This window comes from Anomaloglossus baeobatrachus (genome assembly GCF_048569485.1).
Source record: "Anomaloglossus baeobatrachus isolate aAnoBae1 chromosome 5 unlocalized genomic scaffold, aAnoBae1.hap1 SUPER_5_unloc_30, whole genome shotgun sequence".
Classification (NCBI taxonomy): domain Eukaryota; kingdom Metazoa; phylum Chordata; class Amphibia; order Anura; family Aromobatidae; genus Anomaloglossus; species Anomaloglossus baeobatrachus.
In genome coordinates, this window is record NW_027441807.1 from 8,335 (window position 1) to 34,758 (window position 26,424).

The 26,424-nt window shown below is 41.8% G+C and overlaps 1 pseudogene; it reads left to right on the forward strand.

Annotated features, from left to right (window-relative positions):
* The first annotated feature begins 20,444 nt into the window (after positions 1 to 20,444).
* Positions 20,445 to 21,397, forward strand: LOC142259197 (hydroxyacyl-coenzyme A dehydrogenase, mitochondrial pseudogene; annotated as a pseudogene).
* Positions 21,398 to 26,424: the final 5,027 nt, after the last annotated feature.

Here is a 26,424-nt window from a genome sequence, read left to right on the forward strand (position 1 = left end):
GTGCGGCTCTGCAGGTGGAGGCAGGTGCAGGGTATTATATATCTAGTGTGCGGCTCTGCAGGTGGAGGTAGGTGCAGGGTATTATATATCTAGTGTGCGGCTCTGCAGGTGGAGGCAGGTGCAGGGTATTATATATCTAGTGTGCGGCTCTGCAGGTGGAGGTAGGTGCAGGGTATTATATATCTAGTGTGCGGCTCTGCAGGTGGAGGTAGGTGCAGGGTATTATATATCTAGTGTGCGGCTCTGCAGGTGGAGGTAGGTGCAGGGTATTATATATCTAGTGTGCGGCTCTGCAGGTGGAGGTAGGTGCAGGGTATTATATATCTAGTGTGCGGCTCTGCAGGAGGAGGTAGGTGCAGGGTATTATATATCTAGTGTGCGGCTCTGCAGGTGGAGGTAGGTGCAGGGTATTATATATCTAGTGTGCGGCTCTGCAGGTGGAGGTAGGTGCAGGGTATTATATATCTAGTGTGCGGCTCTGCAGGTGGAGGTAGGTGCAAGGTATTATATATCTAGTGTGCGGCTCTGCAGGTGGAGGTAGGTGCAGGGTATTATATATCTAGTGTGCGGCTCTGCAGGTGGAGGTAGGTGCAGGGGCTCTGTTTTTTTGGGGTCATCATTATCATTAACCCCTTCATGTCTCAGCTATTTTCAACTTTAACTAGTTCAGGACCAGTTTCCTGCTATTCCTGACCGGCTCATTTACATTCAGTTTAACCCCTTAAGGACGGAGCCAGTTTTGTACTTCATGACTCGGCCATTTTCTACAATTCTGACCGGTGTCACTTTGACAGGTTTCGAGAGGTGACGCCAAAAAGTGGACCCCACGGTTTGTTCCCCACTTTCTTATGAGCGTGGTGATTCCCCACATGTGGTCAGAAACCTCTGTTTGGACAAATGGGAGGAGCCGGAACAGAAGGAGCAATATTTGAATTTTGTTAAGGAAATTTGGCTGAAATAGATTGCGGGCCCCATGTAGCATTTGTAGGGCTCCTAAGGTACCTAAACAGCAGAACCCCCCACAAGTGACCCCAGTTTGGAATCTCGACCCCTCAAGAAATTTCTCTAGATGTTTGGTGAGCACCTGGACCCCCCGGAGGCTTCACAGAATTTTATAACATTGAGCCGTGAAAATAAAAAAAAATAAAATATAATTTTACCACAAAATTGTTACTCTAACCAGATAGCTTTTATTCACAAGGGTAACAGAAAAAAATACACCATAAAATGTATTGTGCAGATTCTCCTGAGTACACAGATACCTCATATGTGGTGGAAATCAACTGTTTGGTCGCATGGCTGCTCGCGGAAGGGAAGGAGCGCCATTTGACTGTAAAATTAGCAGGAATCATTAGCAAATGCCATGTCATGTTTAGAGAGCCCCTAAGATGCCTAAACAGTGAAGCTCCCCCACAAGTGATCCCATCTTGGAAACTAGACCCTCATGAATTTTATCCAGGGATACATTGAGCATTTTGAACCCACGGGTACTTAACAAAATTTGATTACCTTAGGTCGTCATATTGAAAACGTTCATTTTTTTTTTTAACAAAAATGTTGCTTTAGCACCAAATTTCTCACTTTTTCAAGAGGAAACACCAAAAAGTGCACACAACAGTTGAGGGAGGGCTCAGAACGGAAGGAACACCATGTGAATTTTGGAAAAGTTGAAATAAATGGCGGGCACCATGTCGCATTTGCAAGGCTCCTAAGGTACCTATACAGCAGAAACCCCCCACAAGGGACCCCATTTTGGACACTAGACCACTCAAAAAGTTTATTCAGGGTTACAGTGAGCATTTTGACTCCACAGGTAGTTCACAAAAATGTTGCTGTAGTGACAAATTTCTCACTTTTAGGCTGTGTGCCCACAATCCGGCGACACTGTATCTAGGACGCAGTGTCAGCCCTTCTGTGCAGATGCCAGTGTTTTCCACACGAGAATGCAGCTGCCCGTGCCCACAACCCAGGTTCAGGCCACTGCGGACTTTATTCTCCCTGCGAAGAACACTCTCATCTCCACAGCATAAACTGACATCCTGCGTCTCAGGAAGCCGCGCCGCTGATTAGTTTATGCTGCAGAAAAAAGCAGCACAGTGGGCAGGAGATTTCTAAACATCCCGCTACTGAGCTTGTACTGCACAACATCGCAGTCAAAACACTCTGCGTCCAAACCGGCAAATCCTTGTCGTGGGCACATAACCTATTAAGCTAGGATAGATAGATGGCTAGATAAATAGATGTCAAACACATATATAATGTCCTACACCCCCCCCCCGCATATTCTAAGCTGGCACCCTTTAGTAACTTTCATGGCGCACTAAATTGTGTTTAACCTTGTATTTAGCCCCCCCCCCCCAAAAAAAAATAATTAAAAAAAACAAAAAAAAATCAGCTAGGGTAAAGCAGACGGCTGCAGACCACAGCTGGCAGCTTCACCTTGGCTGGTATTCCAAAATGAAGGTCTCCCCATGGTGTTTTTTTTAAATGTATACATAATTAAAAAAAAAGTGGGGTCCCCCTGTGAAGGGGTCCTTCTCCCATATCACACAATTAACAGCGGGAGATGAGTGAACAATCCAAAGCATATTTATTCCATGCAATATAGAATGACCATCAAATAATCCACCACACGGAGCGTAAAACTAGTCCAGAAATGGCATAAATGTCCCGGAGTTCAGTCACACTCCTCCAGCAGTCCTTCTCCTGGGAAATCTGGGTTTCTCACAGTGTCTTTGGGGTGCTGGCCACAGCCTCAGCGTCTCCCTCAGAGGTTCAATCTTGTTTCTTCTCTCTTGTAAGGGCTACTTCTCACATAGCGAGATCGCTGCTGAGTCACAGGTTTTGTGACGTACCAGTGACCTCATCAGCGATCTTGCTGTGTGTGACACTAAGCAACGACCTGGCCCCTGCTGTGAAATCGCTGATCGTTACACACTGTTCTGGTTCATTTTTTTGCTTGTTGGTCTCCCACTGTGCAGCACACATCGGCGTGTTTGACGTCGGGAGACCAACGAGCACCGACTCTGTGTAAGCAGCATATGCTGGTAACCAGGGTAAATATCGGGTAACTAAGCAAAGCGCTTTGCTTGGTTACCCGATACTTACCCTGGTTACCAGCGTACACCACTTAGCGCTGGCTCCCTGTACATGTAGCCAGGGTAAATATCGGGTAATTAGGCAAAGCGCTTTGCTTAGTAACCCGATGTGTACCCTAGCTACGTATACAGGGAGCAGGGCCGGCTCCAGGTTTTTGTGGGCCCCGGGCGGAAGAGTCCCAGTGGGCCCCATCCACACACAGACACCGATACGAACATATACATATTTAAAGACAAACTCACAAAAATACATATAAACAGACAAATATATACAGTCATATACACTTACAGACACACACACACACACACACACACAAGTCTGCTACATACGGTACAAACAAACACACACAACTCTGCTACATACAGACAAACACATACAACTCTGCTACATACAAACACATACAACTCTGCTACATACAAACACATACAACTCTGCTACATTCAGACAAATGCACACAACTCTGCTACATTCAGACAAACACAACTTTGCTACATACAGACAAACACATACAACTCTGCTACATACAGACAAACACATACAACTCTGCTACATTCAGACAAACACATACAACTCTGCTACATACAGACAAACACACACAACTCTGCTACATACAAACACATACAACTCTGCTACATACAAACACATACAACTCTGCTACATACAGACAAACACATACAACTCTGCTACATACAGACAAACACATACAACTCTGCTACATACAGACAAACACATACAACTCTGCTACATACAGACAAACACACACAACTCTGCTACATACAAACACATACAACTCTGCTACATACAGACAAACACACACAACTCTGCTACATACAAACACATACAACTCTGCTACATACAAACACATACAACTCTGCTACATACAGACAAACACATACAACTCTGCTACATACAGACAAACACCTACAACTCTGCTACATACAGACAAACACATACAACTCTGCTACATACAGACAAACACATACAACTCTGCTACATACAGACAAACACATACAACTCTGCTACATTCAGACAAACACATACAACTCTGCTACATTCAGACAAACACATACAACTCTGCTACATACAGACAAACACATACAACTCTGCTACATTCAGACAAACACATACAACTCTGCTACATACAGACAAACACATACAACTCTGCTACATTCAGACAAACACATACAACTCTGCTACATTCAGACAAATGCACACAACTCTGCTGCTCTGTGGGGCCCACACCCGCGGCTCGGCGGGTACAGCACCCGCGGCACTGGCAGCACCCGCGGCTCGGCGGGGCCCACACCCGCGGCTCGGCGGGGCCCACACCCGCGGCTCGGCAGGGCCCACACCCGCGGCTCGGCGGGGCCAGCACCCGCGGCACTGGCAGCACCCGCGGCTCGGCAGGGCCCACACCCGCGGCTCGGCGGGGCCAGCACCCGCGGCTCGGCGGGGCCAGCACCCGCGGCTCGGCGGGGCCCACACCCGCGGCTCGGCGGGGCCAGCACCCGCGGCTCGGCAGGGCCCACACCCGCGGAATCGGCTGGTGGGGGCATTGGCAGGGGCCAGGGCATACATCCAGGGGGTAGAAGCAGCTCACCGGGGCCTATAATGGGGAGGCGGGGAGGGCACTTACCCGATTAGGTCACGGTGGAGAGGGGGCCCACACAGCGCCGGACAGAAGCTCGCCTCCTTCATCTGTGGGACTGAGAAGGCGGTAGCTCCGCCCACAGGTGAAATTCAAACGAGGATGTCTGCGCGCCTTAAAGTGACGGCGCCGCAGATTGCTGCCGATGACTGCGGTCCCCGGAACTCGGCCGGGGACCGCAGAACTGTAAAGGCGAGTGGGCCCCGGCCAAGGGACAGGAGAACTGACGAGGCAGAGTGGGCCCCCCCGGCTCTCCAGGGCCCCGGCATTTGCCCGGGTTTGCCGGGTGCTGACGCCGGCCCTGACAGGGAGCCAGCACTAAGCGGTGTACACTGGTACCCAGGGTAAATATCGGGTAACCAAGCTAAGCACTTTGCTTAGTTACCCGATAGTTACTCTGGTTACCAGTGTACACCACTTAGCGCTGGCTCCCTGCACACGTAGCCAGGGTAAATTTCGGGTAACTAAGCAAAGCGCTTTGCCTAGTAACCCGATGTGTACCCTGTCTATGTGTGCAGGGAGCCAGCACTAAGCGGTGTACGCTGGTAACCAGGGTAAATATCGGGTAACCAAGCAATACACTTTGCTTAGTTACCCGATATTTACCCTGGTTACCAAGCGCAGAGTCGCTGGTGGCTGGTCGCTGGTGAGATATGCCTGATTGACAGCGCACCAGTGACCATGTAGCGACGCCCCAACGATCCCTGCCAGGTCGTATCGCTGGTGGGATCGTTGGTGCGTTGTTTAGTGACACGGTACCCTAAGTCTCACCCAGAATCACTAATCTCTCAGGTAAACAGAGAGTTTTGGTGGATTCCAGGCCCCCTCCCCCAGACCTAGGCACAGAAGCACTTCAAGGGGATATAACCTGACTTAACATGACAAACAATATATCGAATAGACAGACCACCACGCCCAAAACATGAACCCACACAAAATAGTACATAACCCACAATATCACACCAAGACACCCCAAATTTGATTTCCAGCCAAGGTAAAATGGACAGCTGTGGTCTGGTATTCTCAGGGTGGAAAGAACCATGGTTATTTGGCCCATCCCGGCCTACAAATAGCAGGCTGCAGCCACCCAGAAGTGGCGCATCCATTAAACGCGCAAATCCTGGCACTTCGCCCCGGCATTTCTATTGCCCTGGTGCGATGGCAAATGGGGAAATAAAAAAAAGACAAAAAAAATTATTTAAAAAAAACACTCCCCAACACATTCCCTCTTTCACTAATTTATTAAAAAGAAAAAAAAAACGGTCTGTCGTAATCCAATTTGGAGGTCATACAACGACTTTGGACCTTCTAGAATATGGGTGGCACACTCAGAGAACATATCTCCCATTTTCTGAAAGTGCAAACCCTTCATGTGAGGAGTGCGGGTGCAGTGATACTGCACTCACACTCCCCGGGTCCACAGCACGGCAGTGTGAGGTGCAGTAAGCTCAGTGTCACTACTAGCAGGGTGCCATCTGAGAGCCACTCTGCACATGTGGCCAGGATCTTCTGAGAAGGAAGAGGAGGGATTGTGGGGGATCGTCTCTGCAGAAGGTAACGCAAGACCGGGGATTCACGGGTGACCTGGCTGGACCTGGGGAGAACTTTGATGTCACATCTGACATGTCAGATACGACAGAACTCAGAGGATGAGGATGAGTGCAGCCTGTGCTCCGGCCATTTTAGATGATCAGGTGGGGCATGGGACTGGGGGCCCTTTGGACCGGAGTAGGTGACTTATCTCCCGTCTGATATGATTGATCATGCCAGGTGGGAGATAAATCATTTTTTTCCGGCCCGAATCATGATCTCCAGGGTCTGAGCTACCCTTGGTAGCTGAAACCACAGAAATTTTCCGATACTGGGGGGCGGTGTACACTTTATTTCTTTATTGTTTGCCGGCAGCAGTGGTAGGGGATTAACACTATGACCACTAAAACATAATTTTACTACCCGCGGTCATTAAGGGGTTAAAGTCTACAAGCTCCGAAACCAGTTAATATCTAAACTTTAGTATTTGCATAATTTTTCTAGTCTCGGAGTGAAATATAATGTGGGCACATTTTGTAATTTGGATGATTTTCACTCTTTTGCTGCCTTCATACAAGAAATGGGTGATAAATTGTGCGCGTCAGCGAGTGCACAGATCCGTACGCCATGTGTGGCCCCTCTTCTTCCGTTAGAAACAAGAATACATCGAATCCTAATTCCATTGTCCTGTTCTTACCCGAAAAACTGAGAAATTATTTATTTTTGCACTTTTGTATTTTCCTACTCTTATTCCGGGAGCAATTACTCTTTTTCATTTTTCCGTTCACATTGTTGTATGAAGGATTTTTTTTTATAACGATAATGTGCTACTTTTACAGTTGTACTATTTACATAGCACATTTCATGTTGAATATTTTTTAGTACCCAAATGATATCTTCCTCCCTTATGTCCATTAATTTTACATATCGGCTTATCTCCTTCCCATTCAGGTCTTTATATTATCGGATCCTCTAAGTGATTTTATTCTGTTTAAGAAAATTTCCTGTCCAAGATGGATATGGACAGGGACAAGATGGTGGAGAGGATATTACCCCTCACCCTAGAGATCCTCTTCCGGCTTACTGGAGAGGTGAGAGATTCTGATGACGTCACATTACATCATTGTTATCTATGGGAATAACAGATGGACAGAACTGGAGAGGTGAGGACTCTGGAAATGTCTGGAGTGAGATTTATTACTGTGTCTCCCCATAACCAGGATTACACAGTAGTGAAGAAGACCTCTAGTGAGCGCTGTCAGGCCCCTGTGTCTGAGGGATGGGGAAGACCCCTGAGCCCAATCACGGGGCCTCCACCTCACCCCCCGATACATGAGGACATCAATGACCAGAAGATCTTAGAACTCACCTCCAAGATGATTGAGCTGCTGACTGGAGAGGTGACACTGCTGGGAATGCTGGGACATTATACAGTAACGCTATGAAGGGATCGGGGGTGACAGTATCATTGTATGTGTCAGGTTCCTATAAGGTGTCAGGACGTCACCGTCTATTTCTCCATGGAGGAGTGGGAGTATTTAGAAGGACACAAAGATCTGTACAAGGACGTCATGATGGAGGTTCCCCAGCCCCTCACATCACCAGGTAATAGACAGGACTAAATACACACGGCCTATAATTATCTGTATGTAAGGAATGAATTCAGTCCCTGTATGTGTCTCCTCCAGTTCTATCCAGTAAGAGGACAACACCAGAGAGATGTCCCCGTCCTCTTCTCCCACAGGACTGTAAACAAGAAGATCCCGATGTTCCTCAGGATCATCAGGTAGATGGAGAGAAGGTGCTATGAAATCTCCCTATGATGTGTAGATGGCTGTGAAGGTCTTGTGCTCAGTCTTATTTTATCCTCCAGTATTATATGTGTTATACTTTTGTAATGAGAGCGGTGGAGATGGCAGGATTAGGAGAGATGAGAGCTTTGATGATTCCTTTTAGTCCTCGTTCACACTACTGTATTTTCAGTGCTGTCCATAAAATAACACAACGTCTCGCCCTCAGACCATTGTTATTGGATGTGGCAGTGCAGATGGGGATTTTCTTTCTCACTGACAGAATCTGCGTGTGAGAATAATCCCAGCATCCTCTAGTGCCTTCCGTAAATCGGAGGAGACTCGTCCATTCAGGTCTGTGTCTGCACAAACCATCAGATTCCCACCAGCTCCACCATACAGCAGACATTGTGTTACGGGTACATTGCAGTTCTGTAATGGAGGAAGCTGTAAATGGTCTTGTAAATTATTAATAGCGGCTGTAAATACCGGATTGTATATGGATGACAAATAAGAAAAGACTTGTCCTAGTTTTCTGGATGAAGCTGTGATGATTCTTTATCCGGCCGTGTGATCCCGGCATTAGAGACTGTTACATCCCGGGAAGAGAGGATTTATCTACAAGTGTAAAATCTTTCCCTTCCCTGAATATTTCTGCCTCCGGTCACATCCCGTCTGCCGGTATAACGGGCTCCGCACCACAAAACTTACATCCAACTCATCAATTCTGTTGGGTTTTTTCTAAGTCACTTTTTTTTATCTTCTCGTATTAATTAATGTTTTTTGTTCCAGATTCTTCAGAATGGAGCAAGTGGATGATGAATTTTGCGCACAATAGAAACGCTTTGTATTTTTCCCTTTTAACCTGTGTTTGTAACTTTTTAGTACAAAATGTCTCGTGTTCCTAAATGGCGGCAAGATTGCACCAAAATATTTGCTATGCATAAAATATCTCGGGTGTGGACTGGAGAACATTTCTGATAAAATTTCATCATTTTTTAGGTTGAAGGTAAACATACCTTTCCTTGAAAAACTATTCACTCCCAGTGAACTTTTCCATGTTTGTTTACATTACAGCCACAAACAAGTGGATTTTATTGGGGTTTTATGTGATAACAACACAAAGTAGCAAATATTTGTGAGTATAAAGGAAATTATACATGAATTTCTAAACATTTTAAGAAATATAAAAATTGTGATGTGCATTAGTATTCAGCCCCTTGAGTGAATACTTTGCAGAACAAACCTTTCTCTAGAATTACTGCTACCAATCTCTTTGCACATCTAGAGGTGACATTTTTTGCCCTTTCTACTTTATAAAACAGCTCTGTCTCAGGCCCCCTTCACACGTCCGTGAAAATCACGCACGTGTTTCACGGACATGTTTCACGGACGTGTCAAAGGTGCGTTTTCCCCTCTATGAGCCGTGTTTATGGCACTACGTGTGTTCTCCGTGTGTTATCCGTGATAACACACGGAGAACGAGAACTTTCAACTCACCTGTCCCTGGCGTAGCTGTACGTGGTGCTGAACTTCAGTCTCCGGTCCTGCCGACTCCCCGCTGCTGCTGCTTCTGGCCAGAGTGAAGTGAATATTAAATGTGCATAATGAGCGGCGGTCGGCAGCAAGTGACAGCAGAGACAGGAGGGCTGGAGAAGGTAAAGATTTGTTAATTTTTGTCTCTGACACGTGAGTTTTCTACGGCACGTTTTCACACGGGACTGCATCCACACTACATCCGTGTGGTCCGTATGCGGGCTGTGTGACACCCGTGATGCCGGAGAAAACGTGGACATATCTACGTGTGGAACACACGGACACGCGTATGCTCCACACGTTCCATGGCAAAACACGCACGTGTGCGCAGACCCATTGACTTTAATGGGTCTACGTGTGCCCGTGCCTCCGGTACGTGCAGGAACAGACCTAACACATACCGGAGACACGTGTGTGAAGGGGGCCTCAGGTAAATTGGATTAAGGCATCGGTGAAGCAATTTTCAATTCTTATTCTTTTGCTTTTAAAAATGTCCACTCTTCCATGAAGACCAAATTTGTGGAGTTTATGATTTATAGTTGTCCGGTGGCCAGATCTTCCCCCTGAGCTCTGGATCACTTCTGCTTTTCCACTGACCACAAGCCTCTTGGCTGCTTCTCTATAATTAGTGCTCTCCTTGCTTGGGATGTCAGTTTAGGTGGACGGCCATGGCTTTGTACTTTTTCAGTTGTGCTATATGTGACAACTCCGCATCTGGCCTCTTGTGTGAGGAGAGAACTGTTCTTAATTAGGCCAGATGTATTGTGCCTTCGATTGGCAAATTAAGAGAAGTTAGCCATTGTTTCATGTCAGACTGACCAGAGCCCTATTGTCTGTTAAATGTTGATTGCCTCAGCCTCTTTGACTACATCAACTAGAGGAATATTATGCAGTCAGATTGAACTGAACCAGTGAGAGAACAGCCATTTCCTACCAATCCTGTAATACACAAAAACCTGAAATGAGAACTGAGGGATAGCAAAAAGGCTTTGCTCCTGTTACCACATTCATTTTGCAAGACTTCAGCATAGGAGCCACGGTTTCACCTGGAGGGTCACAGATTTGCTTCCCTGCTTAATGATGAGCCCACATATTTGCTTGGCGAACCCAGGTGAGGACAATTTAGTTGCCTGGATACACTTCTTGCTGTGCTCAAGTCAGGTTTATAGCTTGCTGCTATCTCCTCTCAGTGGGTGCTCATCAAAAGCAAAGTGCCGCTGATTGGAATAGTTGGCCCTGAAGCCCCAAAGCCATAAATATTCTAAACCCTTGTGAGCCAATTGATGAGTGAGACTCTGTCGTTTGTACCATCTTGTGATCTTGCTGGAAATGTACGATACGTGTTTGCCTGTTGGTGAACTAATAATGTCTCACCAAGGTGTGGTTCCCTCACCCTGTTTTGTCTGAGTAATGTTCTGCCCACAAAGAAGGAGTGCGGGCATTCGGTGTGATGAGCCCTGGTCCGAGCAGTCTTTCTGAAAACAGCCAGGCCAGCAGACGACCGTACCCATTGACCCTCATGTCTCCACTTTATACTCCTGCTATTTTTGGATGATGGATTGAAAAGTGCTTAGTGGGATGTTCAGAGCTTTGGCTATTTTTTTATAACTGAACCCTGCTTTACTCTTCTCCACAACTTTATCCCTGACCTGTCTGGTGGGTTTCTTGGCTTTCAAGATGCTGTTTGATCCCTAATGTTCTTAAACAAAACTCATGAAATCTTCACAAAACAGCTGTAGTTATACTGAGAATAAATTATACAGGTGACTCAATTTACTAATTATGTGACTTCTGGAAGCAATTGGTCACTCAGGGGCATCATACTACAAGGGGCTTAATACAAATGCACATCACAATATTCAGATTTATATTTTTAAATATTTAGAAAACCATCTATCATTTCCTTTACACTTCACAAATACTTGTTACTTAATGCTGGTACATCGCATAAAATCCTAATAAAATAAATTTACGTTTGTGGGAGTAACGTGAAAATAAGTGGAAACGTTCCGGGGGTGTGAATACGTTTTCAAGGGGCAAAATTCCTTCATGACTCTAAAAATATCAGACTAGTTCCCTGGATCAATGTCCCATCACAATATCTAGTACTGATAACCTGCCATAATATACTTTGTACGGAAGGCATCCAAGCCCACCTTGAATTTTTGTAGTCTATCAAGAATTATCACATCATGTTTCAGAGAGTTCCATATTCTCACTGCTTTTACAGTAGAGAATCCCCATCTGTGATTATGACTGAACTTCCTTGTCATCATTGCAGGCCTCAGTTGAAAGCTCATTAGAAATATCTCAGCAATGGCCCTGATATACTTGTACATAAAATCACCTCCTGGCCTTTGTGTTTCCAAAATGAATAACCCCAGGCTTGCTAACCTGTCCTCCTAGTGCAGACCTTCCATTCCTGTAATGGTCGCTCTTCTCTGCACCCGCTCTAGTTCAGTTATGTCCTCCTCATTCACTGGAGCCCGAAATTGTGCAGAATATTGTAAGTGTGGCCGCACTAGTGACTTGTATAGAGGCAAAACTGTTCTTGTCCGGAGCATCTGTGCCTCGTTCACTGCATCCTATTATTTTATCTGCCGTGGCAGCAGCTTCCTGGCACTGGTTGGTTTTCTCGTCCTCCTGCACACCCACATCTTCTTCTGTGTCACTGTTCTACAGTAACTATTTAAAAAAATTGTCGTTTAAAAATCAGCCAAAAAAATCTGGAAATCTAAACTCCTGCAAACATACAGAGAACAAAAACCAACAGATTAATATTATAAAATAGTAACGTGCCATACATGTGGAAGAAAAGCTGCTTCGTAATATTATTGGATCGAGGTTCTTCATTTCAGTTACTGCAGCCCCAAAACCATGAATTGTCTTCTTCTTCATGTCATACATGTTAGCGTTATTTCTGCAGCCAGTGATCGGATATAAAGTCTCCAGTAATTATATTACTGTACAGGATTCTTTATGATTTCACATCATCACCTTCTCCCCATTCAGGTCCCTACAATATCAAATCCTCTCAGTGGAGATCCTCTATATAAGAGAATTCTCCTGATTGCCCCATCAAGGATGGATATGGACAGGGACAAGATGGCGGAGAGGATCTTACACCTCACCCTAGAGATCCTCTTCCGGCTTACTGGAGAGGTGAGAGATTCTGATGACGTCACATTACATCATTCTTATCTATGGGAATAACAGATGGACAGAACTGGAGAGGTGAGGACTCTGGAAATGTCTGGAGTGAGATTTATTACTGTGTCTCTCCATAACCAGGATTACACAGTAGTGAAGAAGACCTCTAGTGAGTGCTGTCAGGCCCCTGTAGCTGAGGGATGGGGAAGACCCCTGAGCCCAATCACGGGGCCTCCACCTCACCCCCCGATACATGAGGACATCAATGACCAGAAGATCCTAGAACCTACCTACAAGATGATTGAGCTGCTGACTGGAGAGGTGACACTGCTGGGACATTAGACAGTAACACTATGAAGGGATCGGGGGTGACGGTATCATTGTATGTGTCAGGTTCCTATAAGGTGTCAGGACGTCACCGTCTATTTCTCCATGGAGGAGTGGGAGTATTTAGAAGGACACAAAGATCTGTACAAGGACATCATGATGGAGGTTCCCCAGTCCCTCACATCACCAGGTAATAGACAGGACTAAATACACAAGGCCTATAATTATCTGTATCTAAGGAATGAATTCAGTCCCTGTATGTGTCTCCTCCAGTTCTATCCAGTAAGAGGACAACACCAGAGAGATGTCCCCGTCCTCTTCTCCCACAGGACTGTAAACAGGAAGATCCCGATGTTCCTCAGGATGTGTTTCCTCCAGCTCTATCCAGTAAGAGATATCTACTCATGTACTTTCTGCACTAATTTTGTGTTTACATTTTTAGACTTTCTGCTGTGGGTTTTTTCAGCTGTATTTTCTTTGCTTCTGCTTCTTCTGTTTGTTTCTAGTGCCTTCTCTATGTTGTTATGAAGGCAACTCAAATACCTGCAGAGGGTTCATGAATACTCTGTTTCCCTAAAAATAAGCCCTGGTTACAGTCAGGGCTAGTGTTAGGAGGAATCAAACTGTGCAATTTCTCAGGAACCCCACTTTCTTAAGGACCTTATCAGTTGCATTCGGAAGTTGATTGTTTAAGGACCTTTGATGAAGTCTGTTAAAAAATATACTCTTAAATATATTTTTCTTCAAATACGTAAAGCCGCATGAAAGAAAGAACTTCCAAAGATGTAAAAAATAAATGTATTTTATCTATTTAAAAATGGTTGCCAAGGTTCAGTTACAGAAAGGAAAAAATAATATACTTTGATAGCTTACGCAAAAATAAGAGTTCATTTAGTCCATACTGATCAATGGAAAGTCTTTACCCATCTTTCTTTGGGTCCTGAACGGCAATGCAGGAGATGTCATCTCAGCGTGTCATATCTTGCAGCACTGGAGTCTTCTCACAGCAGGCAGTGTGGAGAGCGAACAGTAGCCCCCTCCATCGTGCATTATATACCAGCTGTTCAAACCATATAGGGCATTCTAGTGTAACACAGTTGAATATAGTTCCATATTACGTAACCTTCTGGAAACTTCGGAAAGCTTCGGGAAGGATTCAAATATATCCCTCCATGCTCAGCACAAGTATATTCAATATGGGCATATTTATCCCTTATAAACTTTATTAATAACCTATGCCCTCCAACATAAACAGAACTATGAACGTATATGTCTTACTATGAAATATTTGATAACTTGATGTATTAATTTCAATCATTTTACAATTCCCCCTTGAAGTGGGTGGAGCAACCCCGAAAATTAATTAATACATCATTAAAATAACAAATCTTCTTTCCTTATTTGTCAATAGCGGATTAATATCAATAATAATGATGAAGAATAATTAATTTGCATTATTCATGTAAGTTCAATAATATAATAATGTGGATTCATGTTATGACAGGCTGTGACTGATCAATCATATAAAAATGTATATAACTATACTTCGCTAGACCTAAAAAGAAATGCAAAAACCAAATCCGGTCACCATATGATGTCCTCTGAGTTGATGTCTTCTTATCTAAATACCAAATATGGCAATAACTATCACTAATAAATGTCACAGCGTATCATAACTCTAATACTATAATACCATGTCATTATTATTATCGTAGAAGTATTAATGTAATTGATACTCAGAATGATAAAATACTGCATAATGGTATAGACAATAGTATTTTCTTGTAATGACCTTTTTTGTCATTGGTGCATTACCCTTCCAAACCCATAGGTGGCAATGTGTTGAATGTAACCAAAATATAATATAAAATATGAAACAATATAATGTGTACCTATAACATGTATCATATTATAAATATGAAAGGCAACAATGTGGCTTATTAGTTAGATCATTTGTAAATTATAAACCAAAGCAAATAACCTTTTAGAAAAGACTGGATGATACCATCAAAACACAACAATACCCACTATAAATTATTATTGATTAAAAATATAATATATATTATTTGTAAATATAGGAAGGTAAACCTAGATGTACCTTAATCTTCCATCTTTATTACTCTAATTTAATTTATTTGATTTGTCTATTATTTATTAAATAACCTACTATAAGGAAATGTGTAACTATAAGTAATACTTCATCCTTATTGTGTTAGCATACTAATATAAAAATAATGTATTACCAGAAAGTAAACAATTGTATATATTATGAAGGAAGTATCTTTTCTTCCAAAAAAGTGGAACTTTTCCCTTTTAAAATGATTCATATTTAATAAAGTAATATTCTTATATTAGATATTACTGAACTAAATATTGAAGTGTTTTCTCAATTGAGATATTTAAAATCTGAAGAAAAAAATAAAATTGTAGAATTAAGATTTTAATTTAAAAATGTGAATATTAAAATAATTAATATAAAAAATAGGAATAAAAGAAAAATGAAAATCGGAATAAAAATAAAACTTGAAATAAAAATAAGGCCTTCTATGTATATAACACCTATGTCTTTAATAATACATAACCTTAATGTTACCAGATAACCTTAATATTACCAGTATCTTATAAAATTACCAAACCTATCAATAACCAATAAAAATAATTAAGTCATGTAACCTTGCAAATAATACACTTCTCTTAGTATATAAATGCATTATGATATACTTCAAATATATTTTTTTTATTCCCAATTCTTCCTTTGTACTTGAAATATTAATTATTAAAATATCCTGTAAACACATATATTTATCAAATATAAATGTGTGTGATTGAGACCAAACCTCCCCCTTTCAATATCATGAAATATGATATTATAAAAATTAATATGTTTAGATTAAATTAAATTAAAATTTGTGTGGTATATCTTCAAGACCATATTATAAATATCACTTCCATATTTGAAAAGAAAAAATGATTACCAATCTGTGTATCAGTAAAAGAAGTGACTAACACAAAAAGATATAAGAAAATCAAAACGTTATAACCTTATTCTAGAATGTAACTATTCAGAATAAACCCTTAATAAAAAATCCTAATATCTCTATACTAAAGAAATATGTCTAAGAATTAAAATATATATCTTGTATAAATTCCTTCATTATTTATACTTATGTACTATAACTTATTTATTCTATATAGTATACATACATATCTTATAACTTCTAAGTTAAAACAAAAATTCTCTTTTTTTTTTTTTTTCTCTCTCTCTGGATCCAAATACTTTGACTTTAGCAGCTGCTCAAACAATCAATCATTCATTGACACATCTATGCACACAAGACTGTAACATATACTTTCACATAAAAACATTGACGGACACAAATCCCTGTATTCCCAATTATTCTATGCGCATTTCAAAGATTATGTTACTAATTTGAAGTACTTCTCGAAAAAAACAAATTCCAATGAATTACAGACTGTACATATGACCATGGAACAAACATTTATTTTTAGCTTTAGTACCAAGTCACATGCTTTGGTCACGTGCAAGGAACACCATTCCAAGACAGCAAGCAGTTTTATAACACTCCAAAGCTCAGATTACATTTCTAATAACTCTAAAGGAGATATATATATTCATAAAAAAAACCGTTCAAGTATACTTCTCTGACCATTGGTACCTGAGAAAATAATAATTATTATTCAATCATGCTTTCGCGAATTAACCTTACACAAGAAAATATATGTTACCTGATTGAGGACAAGAACATATGTAAAAATAAAAAGTTAATACTTCATCAATCTGTTTTACTGATAAATTCTGAGGGAAATAAAAGAATAAAATTATTATCATATTTATGATAAAAATGAAACACTTAAAATCCGTTACTTTCTCTTATTATTTTATTTTAAATATTATTATTCATATACAGAGATCAAATTATTAATTTATAACATTAAACTATCATTTAACTAAATGAAAATATGACCTTGATTTACTATCACTACCTTTAATATATATATATATATATATATATATATATATATATATATATATATATATATATATATATATACTATATATATATATATATATATATATATATATATATATATATATATATATATATATTCACTGTATATGAAAAATTATGATTATCAAACAGCAAAATTAATTTATCCAGAAATCCCCTTTTATCCAGCTAAAAACCAAACCTCAATTTTTGCAAGATTCGGTTTATTACAGTAATTTCCAGAAAATTGGAATTGAAATTATTTTGTAACTCAATTTTTGTCCTTAACTGAGAAAAAATATCTTTCTCTGAAAAACCACCCAACTGTCGCTGGCTATCAAACCCTAATCCAGGGAAAGAGTCTGCACAAGACACCTGTTTCTGTCTTTCAAAGCTTTTACTCATCATTTGTCTGGGATCCTCAATCCCAGTGATCGATCCCGTCACTGGTGACAGGGGTTTTTCCTGTGAAAAATACTTTTAGATGATAAAAATTGGGGTGGATTGTATGGTTTGTAACACGTATGCATCTTCCTCCGAATTGCATATACCCTGTCACAGAAATATCTGGATCTGGGAGACACTGTTGGTTTTTCACGGAAACTCTCTCTTTTCCGTGTTGGTTTTTCAGAATTAATTAATTTCTGTCTTGATTGACTTTGGCGACTTCTAACAAAATTGATAAATGTCGTACATTCGAATAGGGACTTTTTATTTAATGCCACCGCACAGGCGGCATTATCAAGGAAATTAAATTTCTTGATGAATAAACGTATCATTCCATCCAATCTGACATTTGGAATGACCGCCCTATACAAACGTTCAAAAACGGACATAAATGAGAACGTACTCTCATTCTGTTCAATTTGTAATTCCTTCAACATCTCGTAGTTTGGATCAGATTCATTCCTTGCACAGAAGATGAGATATTTCAGCCTTATGAGATCGTTATCATTTGAACAATCAAATGTCTCATTGTCAGAAGACTTTTTTAATGCCAATTGTCTAAAGAAATGCTGAGGTAACCACATACGGAATAACTGATTCGTCTCACTATTGGTTAAATGTAACCTCTCGATGGAACTTTCAAATATCTCTGAATTTCTGCAAACATGTATTTTAGGATTATATGCGGGAATTAATTTGCATATGTCCAATAAATTTTTTCTAAGTGTAATCCCTAACTTAGCCTGTTCTATTTTTAGAAACTGATCGTCGCCATTTTCTCTCTCCACGAGTCCTTCTCTGACGGCTTTCTGCCTGTGTCCCATTCTGGCTCCTCCCCCTTCTGGCTTCACTACGTCATTTCCTGCTTCTTTCTCAGTATCTTGAAAGGCACCTTGATTAGGTAACACGTGTCTGTCACCATTTTCAAAATTCTGATTTACAAAATTACAGTCTAAATCATCTGACTGATCATTTACAACATTACAGTCAGAATTCACAATATCACTGACTGACATTCCAAGTTCTAAGCAGTCTTTGGATTTCTCTGTCACTAACTCTCCTGACAATTCAGGTTGTCTATTTCCACCATTTTTACACTTTTCTACGATTAACCTGTGAAAATCATAGACTAAATGACAGACATTTCTGATTTTCTGTTTCTCTCTATTAAAAGACCTTGCACATTCTATACGTGAATTCTCAAGTTCACACTCCTCATAAAAGCGTAACCAAAGCTTCTCTACATTAGAAATATCTGAATAAGTGAACTGAAGTTTACTTTGCTTGGCATATGAAGAGATAAAATCCATTTTCTTACCTGAAATGATCAGATGATCTGATGGATGATCCTCTAAGACTTGATTCACCTTACTCAGCAGGTCCAATACTTCTTATGGACTGACTTTATCTTCTTACTCAAAAATACGTCAAAAGTTAACTTCTGTGGCTTTGTAAAAACTTTAAAGTTCATTAAAAAAAAACATTCATGCAACTTGACTCATACGTATTTCCTAGGTTCTGCGTGATTTTTTATCAATTGTCGATTCCTGATCCTTTGCAGGAGATATTTAAAATACTTATGACTTTGATAACTTCGACCCCCCTTATGCAAAGTGAAGGAACAACAAAAACGTAAAAATTACGAATGGGTGGCTCACCAAATGTTAAAAAATATACTCTTAAATATATTTTTCTTCAAATACGTAAAGCCGCATGAAAGAAAGAACTTCCAAAGATGTAAAAAATAAATGTATTTTATCTATTTAAAAATGGTTGCCAAGGTTCAGTTACAGAAAGGAAAAAATAATATACTTTGATAGCTTACGCAAAAATAAGAGTTCATTTAGTCCATACTGATCAATGGAAAGTCTTTACCCATCTTTCTTTGGGTCCTGAACGGCAATGCAGGAGATGTCATCTCAGCGTGTCATATATTGCAGCACTGGAGTCTTCTCACAGCAGGCAGTGTGGAGAGCGAACAGTAGCCCCCTCCATCGTGCATTATATACCAGCTGTTCAAACCATATAGGGCATTCTAGTGTAACACAGTTGAATATAGTTCCATATTACGTAACCTTCTGGAAACTTCGGAAAGCTTCGGGAAGGATTCAAATATATCCCTCCATGCTCAGCACAAGTATATTCAATATGGGCATATTTATCCCTTATAAACTTTATTAATAACCTATGCCCTCCAACATAAACAGAACTATGAACGTATATGTCTTACTATGAAATATTTGATAACTTGATGTATTAATTTCAATCATTTTACAAAGTCATGTGACATGATGTAAGCAAAGGTCTCTTAATTGCATGAGTCTAAAAGAACTGAATAGAAGACAGGCTGGCATGGTGATTCGGCATTAGGGGAAAGGGAGAGCAAACAGGACAATTTTACAGGGCCCCCATTTTCCTAGCGGCCCCAGTGTTTATATGCCGATTATAGGACTGTTCTTGAACCTTTTTGACATCACGTCATGTGACCAAAGGTCTCTTACTTGCAGGAGTATGAAGCTGAAGAGGAGACAGGTTGCTGTGTGTGTGTGTGTGTGTGTGTGTGTGTGTGTGTAGATAGCTAGATAATAGAAAAATAAAAGTTACAGCCGCACACTGAAGTACCACATTTTTAAACTACTAAAAAATATCTAATAAAATTATTGCTTTAGAGAATGTGAACTACTGGCAAACTACCCTGGAAGGATTGGAGACACCTACAGAAGGAGATTTGACACCTAGACCTTGATTCTTCAAAGCAGTTATGCCAGAATTCTGTCAGAAATCACTTTTCAATCAATTTTTTGTGCAACACAGAGTTGTGAAAAAAAAATCGTGCGACTAAATCATCACGGCGCACTGTGCTGACATCACTCGCATGTCCTTCAGCTTCCAACAGTACAAGCAGACATGGCCTCCTCTTGCTGGTAGCTCATAGCGAAATGTATGACCTCCTGCGCCATCGCGAAGAAGCTGACTATAAAGCACGTGACTGTGATCGGAGGAGGCCTGATGGTTGCCAGGATAGTGCATGTAGCTGCAGCAACCAGACACACTGTTGTTTTAGTGGACCAGACTGATGACATCTTGAAAAAGTCTGCCAAAAGTATTGAAGACAGCTTGAAAAGGGTCACTAAGAAGATGTTTGCGGACAAGCCTGAGGCTGCTTCACAGTTCATCAACAAAACGCTCTCAAACTTCAGCACAAGCACAGACCCAGCGGCCGTGGTGCACAGCAATGATCTGGTGGTGGAAGCCAAAATAGAAAACTTGGAAGTGAAAAACGCACCAATCAAGACACTGGACAGATTGCACCAGAACACACCATATTTGCCAGCAACACATTCTTATTGGTAATAACTGATATAGCCAACTCCACAACTAGGCAGGATCAGTTCGGAGGGCTGCATTTCTTTAATCCAGTACCAATGATGAAGCTGGTGGAGGTTATTAAGACACCAATGACTAGCCAAACGACTTCTGACTCTCTCATGGACTTCAGTTAAACACTAGGAAAAATGCCTGTGTCCTGTAAAGACACCCCAGGGTTCATTGTTAACCGTCTTCTGGTACCATACCTAATGTAATTCGTGCATCTTCATGAAAGAGGTCATGCATCGAAGGAAGACATGCATGTTGCAATTAAATTGGAAGCCCATTACCCAGTGGGTCCTTTTGAGCTTTTGGATTATGTTGGTCTTGACACTAGTAAATACACCATTGATGGTTGGTACCAGATGGAACCTGAAAACCCCCTTTTTGCCCCCAGTGAATTGCTCAATAAGCTTGGAAAGAAGACCGGAGAAGGGTTTTATAAAGACAGATGGTTGGCCTGGCTGCACTGCAGAGCTATATTGTTATAGTCTCTTGTTTGCTTTGATTATGATGACCATTGTTGTTTTGTACATTGCACAGTTTTCTCAGCACTTATTAAGACTCTAGTGCCTTACAGTCATGATTCTCTATTTCATCAACATCCTTTTGTACCGCTGATTCCAAACATTGATACGTCATAGCCATTCTACAGTCAATAATAAATGAATGTACTAAAAATTAATTGTGCAACTTTTGGAGGTTTCACGCCAATTTTAACCAGCTTTGCCAAAATGGGCAGAGCTTGGCCAGAAGAAATGTGTGATGCCACCATTTCTCTAATTTATAACAAACTGCGGCGTTCCCTATGCCAGAAATCTCACTTCAGTCCCTGACATCAATTTTCATTGTACATTGCCGGTCTTGGAGCCTTAATGTTTATCTGTGCAGACAGCAAGACCCTGCTACCTACTTTGGTTACAAAGCCTAAGGATAGGCCATCAATGTTACAGTCCCAGACAAGCCCATTAAATATTTGGCATGTGTCTCTATTTGATTTTTGTCTTTGGAAAAAAAATTTTTTTTAAATTGTCTATGTTGTGGATCAATGTCACAACGAGATGCTTGCAGACATAGCCAACTGTCATGGTGGCATCAGGATTTGTAGAAATTATAGATTCTGGCACTCTGCATGTTCACTTTTCTGATGTCTGTGAGCAGCGCAGGGAGACGCAGGCATCAAACCACATACTTAGTAAGACTAGCAAGAGTAAAGCGGGCTTTACACGCTACAATAAATCTAACGATGTGTCGGTGGGGTCACGTCGTAAGTGACGCACATCCGGCATCGTTAGTTATATTGTGGCGTGTGAAACCTCCGTGCGATTGCAATTGAACGTCAAAAGGTTCATCGCATGCACGTCGTTCAATTACTAAAAATTGAACATGCGGTTGTTCAATGTTCCCGAGGCAGCACACATCGCTGTGTGTCACACCCCGGGAACGGTAAACACAGCTTACCTGCGTCCCGCGGCTCCCGCCGGCAATGCGGAAGGAAGGAGGTGGGCGGGATGTTTACGTCCCGCTCATCTACGCCCCTCCGCTTTTATTGGCCAGCTGCCGTGTGACGTTGAACGTCCCTCCCACTCCAGGAAGTGGATGTTCGCCATCCACATCGAGGTCGTATGGAAGGTAAGTACGTGTGATGGGAATTAATCGTTTGTGCGACACGGTCAACAAATTGAACGTGCCGCACATACGATGGGGGTATGTCACAACGCATGCGAGATCGCATGTGTAATTGACACGTGTAAAGCAGGCTTTATTCTCTGCTGAGCTCCTTGTTAATGTTTTTGATCACATACTGTAGAGGAGCCAGTATCATTCGCTCCCCTTCTGTATATGCTGGCTGGACTATTCCATTAATGCCAGCTATAGTTTAATAGTTTACCTATACAGATGTGGTGAGGTGTTGTGATACAAACTAGTGGTTGTTGTGCATTATTGCTGTGAGCAGTTGTGGTGTTAACCCTTGTTGTCTTTTTGTTTCTGCCTTCCCGCTCTTGCTTTTCTCCTTAGTCTCTCAATGTTTATTTCTGTGAGTTTGCAGTGTGTCTGAATTTTGTTTTTTGCGTCTGTCTTAATCTGTATTTCCATCATACTCCTGCCCCTTCCTTCCTTGTTCAGGGGTAATCCAGAGGTTAGGGATAGCCTAAGGTCTCCTAGCATGAGGGAAAGTATAGGAGCCCCCTGTCCCTCATTATCCTACAGTCACATTGCGACAATCAATCAGATTATTTACTGTAGCACATTCCAGAGAATTGGTGCTAGGAATGGGAGATCCGAATTAATGAAGATGTAACTCTTAAGAGGGCTTTACACGCAACAACATCGCTAACGAGATGTCGTTTGGGTCACGGAATTCGTGACGCACATCCGGCCTCGTCAGCGACGTTGTTGCATGTGAAACGTACGAACGACTGCTAACTATCAAAATTACTCACCTAATCGTTGATCGTTGACACGTCGTTCTAATCCCAAATATCGTTGCTGTTGCAGGACGCAGGTTGTTCGTCGTTCCTGAGGCAGCACACATCGCTACGTGTGACACCCCAGGAACGAGAAACAACACCCTACCTGCGTCCTCCGGCAACGAGGTGGGCGTCACCTTCTTTTGGCTGCTTCTCCGCTTCTATTGGACGGCTGCCATGTGACATCGCTGTGAAGCCGCACGAACCGCCCCCTTAGAAAGGAGGCGGTTCGCCGACCACAGCGACAATGCTAGGTAGGTAAGTCCGTGTGACGGGTCCTAGGTGTCGCTGCGTGTAAAGCAACCTTTCGATCTCGTAATTGGACAACAGATTCAGAATAATTTGTTTCATAATTTAATTTCTTATGTTATGGTTTAAAAAAATAAATCTACTTTGCAAATTATATCATTAAAAAATAATAACATTGTGTTTATTTTTAGCCGATGACTGTATCAGAAATTCAGATGGACCTCTAATATCTTCAGAATTTAAAACAGATGATCAAACTATCACACATGATACATATGAAGAGCATGCTGTTGTCCCAGATATACCTCCAGTCCTTCCTTGGAAAGCTTTATCATCTGATCTTTTGAAACAAGTCCAAAATTCCGATTTATCACAGAATTATAAGCAAAATAAAAGTTACAGAAGGGATGTGGAACATGAAACGGCTCCTACAAGGGAGAAACCATTTTCATGTTCAGAGTGTGGGAAATGTTTTATTCGGAAATCGGTTCTTGTTAGACATCAGAAAATGCACACAGGGGAGAAGCCATTTTCATGTTCAGAATGCGGGAAATGTTTTATCCAAAAATCACACCTTGTTACACATCAGAAAAATCACACAGGGGAGAAGCCATTTTCATGTTCAGAGTGTGGGAAATGTTTTATTCGGAAATCACAACTTGTTAGACATCAGGAAATGCACACAGGGGAGAAGCCATTGTCATGTTCAGAGTGTGGGAAATATTTTATTCAGAAATCAGAACTTGTTAGACATCAGAAAATGCACACAGAGGAGAAGCCATTTTCATGTTCAGAGTGTGGGAAATGTTTTAAATGGAAATCAGCACTTGTTGTGCATCAAAAATCTCACACAAGGGAGAAGCCATATTCATGCTCAGAATGTGGGAAATGTTTTAGTTGGAAATCAGGACTTGTTTACCATCAAAAAAAGCACACAAAATAAACCAGTTTTATGTTCTGAATGTGGAAAATGTAATTCTCAGATCTTGTTAAACATGTGAAGAAGCCACACAGGGAAGGAACCTTTTTCATGTTGTGAATAATTGAAATGTTTAACTGGTAAATCAAGTCTTGCCGACCATCAGGAAACCAACAGTAGAGTAGAGTAGCCATTCTTGCTTTTAGAATTTGGCAAATGGTTTTTTTTTTTTTATCATTAATCAAGTCCTGTTGTCACAGGAGTCACATGGGAGAAGCCATCACGATGTACTAGAATTCAAAGGATTTTATCCAAAAAATTGGCTACAAGTGCTCTAGTAAGAATTGGTGAGGGAAAGAACCATTTTCTTTCTTTTTAAACTTATCGTATTTTTCGGACCTTAAGACACACCTAGGTTTTAAAGGAGGAAAATAGGGAAAATAAATTGTAAAAATGTGGTCATGACGCACTGTTATGGGGTGAATTTGCTGCTGACACTGTTACTGGAGTAATATCCCCCAATTTCTAGCACAATGACGACTTTCTCTTTAAATATTGCTTATCACAAATCTGTGACTGCCTTTTTTATTTACTAAAGCAATGGAGAGCTGCAGATTAGTGAATTTTCTAAATATAATCCAGTACCAAAACGTTTGGAAGTGTCCTTAATGTCCCCCGAAAGGAACTTCCAGGTTTTGAGATCACACAACCCTCAGCGATCACTGATATTGAAAGAGTGAGCTCTACGACCCCAGCTCTGCAGCATATAGGGAAGCCCTTTTTTTTTATTATTTCATGAATTTCATGAAATAATTAAAAAAAAAAACAAAAACGACGTGGGCTTTGCCCCATTTTTGTGTCTAGCCGGGTGCAACTAGGCAGCTGGGGATTGGAATCCGCAGCACAGGTTAGCCCGAGCTTTCTGGGCGCCTCTGCTGCGAATTGCAGTCCGCAGGCGCCCCAGAAAATGGCGCTTTCATAGAAGCGCCATCATCTGGCGCTGTATCCAACTCTTCCAGCTGCCCTGATGCCGGGTGGCTTGCTGGGTAATTATGAGTTAATACTAGCTAGTAAAAAAAGCTAGTATTAAGTCAGAGATTCTTAATGTCAGGCAAGTTTGACCCGGCCATTAAGAATAAAAAGAAGGAATTAAGAAGGAAAAGCATCGGGAGACAGAGTGCAGGACGCGTCGCGGGGACCGGTAAGTGTTATGGCAATGTTTATTAACTGTATGTGTACATTTATAATGTGTTTTTATGTGTTTGTGATTGCCTCCCATTGTTTTCAGTGGGGTTTCTAGAGGTTCGTTGACTGGCTCGCCGAACCGAACTCGAACGCCGCCTCCGTTCAACGAACTGAACCGAACTCGAGCCTCTAGAGGGTGGCTCATCGCTAGTACCGGGGATCTAATAGTGTGGCAACCCAGTAGTCATCATCACTTCTAATTCGGACAATCCGAGGGTCATGTTGTGGGTAGTGCAGCAAGAAGGCGCTCATGTGTCTTGCGCATCTGTACCGCCCCGGGTGCCGAGCCGCTCGGATCCGTGCTCTTCGGTGGGTGGCTAGAGCTCCTCACGGACCCGGGGGTCACGTCGCTCTGGAAGGGTGCTGGCGCTACGTGAGGGGTAGTGTTCGGTTGGGATGTTCACGGCCGGGGCCACGGTTGTTTGGGGGGTTAAGTTCGTGACGCCACCCACGGGTTGTGGTGAATGTGGACACCAACGCTGACGTTAACTAGGCTCCCGGGGACGGTGTTATGCAGCCTGGTGTTGACCCCTCCGTGGGCAGGAGGAGTTGGTCCCCGGGCCCGGTGGTTGTGAGGGTGCAGGGCAGTGTTGATGCGGTGCGGTGCTCGGCCCGAGGGCACTATTGTACTCAC